Genomic DNA, 4086 nt, shown 5'->3' on the forward strand with positions numbered 1-4086 from the left:
GATTATGGTTGTGTGTGTGTGTGTGTGTGTGTGTGTGTGTGTGTGTGTGTGTGTGTGTGTGTTTAAATGATTGAATATTTGATGGCCGCTACAAATAGTGTTAATGAATTAAGTTCATCTTTGTAAACAGATGGTTTAAACTGTGTGATGCATATTTTAATGATGGAGATCAGGAATTTGTCATTTGACGATTATCTCAAATCTAAACCAATTAATTCCGATGTGACTAAAAGAAAACAAAAAAGACATCAGAAGTCGTTTGGTTGATGTTGTTGTTGTTGTTGTTGTCCCTGGTTGACCTGGCTGTTGTTGCTTTTTCGATCCACATCCGCTCGTGCTCAACTGGAACGCCTTTAATAATCAGCCTGATTTGGTCGCGCAAAACTGTGGTCTAAGACGTTCCCAACGTGACCGTCTTATCTTATTTGTTTACATATTTGTCATAGTGTCTCCAAATATACGATATCGAGTTTTAAAGAAGACAACAGATTTTGAATTAAGTGACATTTGGTTGGTATTCCGGCCTATAGATATCCCCTACCCTTTGTCATTGCTGACAACCCCTAAAACCATGACAGTTGCAGGAAATTTTGTATGCATAACACTTGGAACTTCAGAAAGATCTGCACATAACCAGCTGTCATTTTTCTGTTGACTTTTTGATCTTGGTCGAAGTTTTTCTCGTTTGAGAAAAACCAAATCAAATCTTCTGCTGGATTTTTCAGTTTGTTTTCAGAGCCTTTTAGATCTAATGTAGTGATTTTCTTTTGCCTTTTCTGACAAATTGACCTTTCCTCATCATATAAGACTTATATCTGATGTCTTCGTGGACAACAGTTTTGACTGTTCCTTCTAACACATGGAAATCTTTTGCAATTGACCTCATGGACTTTCTGGGATTATAATCAATGGTCTGTTGAACTTGCTCGATAAATTCAGGTGTTTAGAAGAATATGGAAATTTTTTTTTTTTCATCTTTTCGTTCTTCTTCTTCCCCTCCTACACCTTCAATGGGATACTACATCGTATGTAAGGACTAATGTCCAGAAGTCACGCTTAGACAATGCTTCGCTGAAAAGATCTAATAAGAACAAAATATATAGAGTTGTCCTCGCGAATTTAAGCATTTCACTAACTCCTCACCACGGCATTTAATTAATTTTGATTATTCTAAAATGTCAGAGTCGTCTCTCTTGTCTTTCCTTGACGGAATTGATAATTTCGGAAATGATTATTTTCAGTACTAAGGGTATCGTTTTAATTCAATTCACGGGCTTTCTCCATGAAATGTGCTAGCAACCATTTTACTCATTTGTAAGTATGGATTGTTGGATTCTGTAAAACTACTTTTGTCCCTATGACCTTGAAGATTCTAGTACTCACAATACATTCGTCTACAAGCTGTAGATATCCAATCAATATCTACAGACTATTACTTTACATTATATTTACGGACTGTATCACTAATAAGCATCTACGAGCAGCGTAATTGCAGATTTCATTTACAAGCTGTCATTATAGTTTATACATATGCATAAGGATTGTCTGCTTAACGTCACTAAGTGTCTGACAGACGATCACGTGTCAGTAACAATATACAAAATAAAACCAAATTATCCATTAATCTATTTAACATATTGTTCAAATAATTCCAAAGAATCCAACCATTTTCCTGCTTTCTTATTAAATTATAAACGTGTGACATGATTTCTAAGTTTGCAACTAAATAGAATTACTTCTAGTGTCGTGTTCTTTACGCTGTCACCTTTGAACTAAATGTTGTGCCATTATTGAATACCAGGTAGATTTGTGGTGATAATACGAGCTTAATTTGCTCGGCTTATTCTCAGCAAACGTTAAAAGGTCAACAACGCTACATATAAAAGCTAACAAAGAACAAACGTAATATGGCAAACAACCAATGCATAAAAATACAAGATTTCTTTATAGACGTTTCTCTTCTACACGGCAGCAGCATTCAAATATATATCTTGGGTGTTGCGTGAACATGGGACGAAATTATCGAGTCTTTATTTACAATTTGTTGCCGGAACTCTTCTGTTTCTACGAAAGAAAATATTACGCAAATCTTCGTAGAAACTGAAAAAACTATGTTTAGACGTTCTTTATCATTACAAAAAAAAATGTTTAGGCAGTAACACGTGAATACTTTGCTGAATTTTAGATCATATGATTCAGAGATCGTCTCCGGCCATTTTGTTTGCTGTTGTGAAACACAATATATTTGCTTAAAACGACTAAGGAATAGAATGAAAACTTACCCATAGATGCATTATAACATCAGGTGACCTGAGACTTTGTCCACAGAATCTCAGGTTATTACAGAGATTTCAAAACTTATAAGGAATAGTTTTAACAGTTAGACCGCCCGTCGATGTCAAACCAATGAAAAACGCTAACACATATCTATTTTGAAGAAATTTTTGAAAGCCTGCATAACACGTAAAAAGAGGAATGTCCAGTGGTTATTGGGGAGCAACGGATCCTGGAATTTGTAGACAATCGTGAATTACATGATGTCCCACAATATCAAATTAAGCGAGAGAAGACAAGTGATATGTTATCCAAAGAGAAAATATCAAAATTTCCAAGGTCAACATACCCAACACCGACTGATTCTGGTGGAGAGTTGTTTCTTACCATCATACGAGTTAAAGTTGGAAAATAAAGTACCAGAAATATGCGGTGGGCAATTTTATTTTTGATTTTAGAAACTCGATGATATTCTTTGAATAATGTTCATTAAATTGTAACTGAGAAACTGTGTCGAAGCTGGTGCAAAATACAAAATATTTATCGGATGAAACTGAAAACTTAATCGTTATGTTTAAACGGAATTCTTTAGAATTGTATGGGTTAGTCCAAATATTCAGTAAGTGTAAGTTCATTCTGTTGTATTTCCCCGGCAAACAAAAAAGACTGATTTACATTCAACAGCCAACACTCCTCCATCATCAAATATTTCAAGCAGATTTATAACAGTAAAATTTGATGATGTCACTGCCTCACCAGAAATGTTGATAATTTTCCTTTGCCACACAGCAAATAATTTATTTTACATGTATTTATATTTATATTTCCTTTGGGTTGCTTGTTGCTAACGCAGACGCCCACAACGCGTTCCTTGTATTCTCGATTTTAACTTATTTAAACGAAAGAGTTTTCTTTCGGCTGTTGCAACCCAAGTCTCTCTACGCCGACGACGACGACGGCGATTGCTTTCTTTTTCCTTCTTTTTTTTTGTTCTCATCTGCTGCATATATCTCAACAACATCAGTTGCACTTGAATTCATCTTCATTTTATCAACTAAATCGGAATTTATTTGATTATTGGTAATGCCATTATTCTTTTCTCTTTTTCTTTTTGCAGGTACCAACCATTTTTTCTAATTTCATCAACGTAAAAACACGACAGCGCAGAAAATACTGAAAAAAAACCAAATGTTTTCGCCAGTTTGGAATTATCATGAAATTCTTCTGCACAACCAATGTAGCGAGTGTGTAGAATATAGAATACGTAGCAGCTGATATAAATTTATTATTTCATAGATTCAAAAAGAAAATCATTGTTACTGCTGATTAATTAGATTAGAGTTGTCAATTTTAAAAAGGATAAGCTGGCAAAAGGATATCCGTTCGAGTGTTGCGGCCTTTATTCCATATTTGGAGTCAATATATTGCGAACACGTTTATGTATGTATATATATATATATATATATATATATATATATATAGATATATATTTATATACAGAGAGAGAGAGAGAGAGAGAGAGAGAGAGAGGGAGAGAAAGAGAGATTTATATATGCATACAGTTATATATATGTATATATGTATATTATCTATCTATCTATCTATCGATAATGTTATTGATATTTCTCATTGAAAATCTCTGGAGTGTCCCTGATACTAGAATTTCTCTATAAAAATAAGATTCCTGGGGGTGGGGGAGATGTGTACATGAATCGCATTACAATCGGGAAGTATGGTATAATGTCGTCCAATTCGAAGAAGTCAGCGTGTTTTGCGAAATGGCTGTGTGATTAAGGCACTCGCTTCACGACT

The 4086-nt window shown here is 34.5% G+C and overlaps 1 long non-coding RNA gene across 1 annotated transcript in view; it reads right to left on the reverse strand.

The window, feature by feature from the left end:
- Window positions 1-3517, reverse strand: part of LOC106875915 (uncharacterized) — a 6864-nt gene extending 3347 nt beyond the window's left edge. Inside the window, exon 1 of the long non-coding RNA XR_001410173.2 lies at window positions 2283-3517. This is a non-coding gene — a long non-coding RNA (uncharacterized LOC106875915). The remainder of the gene's footprint in view (window positions 1-2282) is intronic.
- Window positions 3518-4086: the final 569 nt, after the last annotated feature.

Source organism: Octopus bimaculoides, chromosome 18, assembly GCF_001194135.2.
Source record: "Octopus bimaculoides isolate UCB-OBI-ISO-001 chromosome 18, ASM119413v2, whole genome shotgun sequence".
In the NCBI taxonomy this organism is placed as follows: domain Eukaryota; kingdom Metazoa; phylum Mollusca; class Cephalopoda; order Octopoda; family Octopodidae; genus Octopus; species Octopus bimaculoides.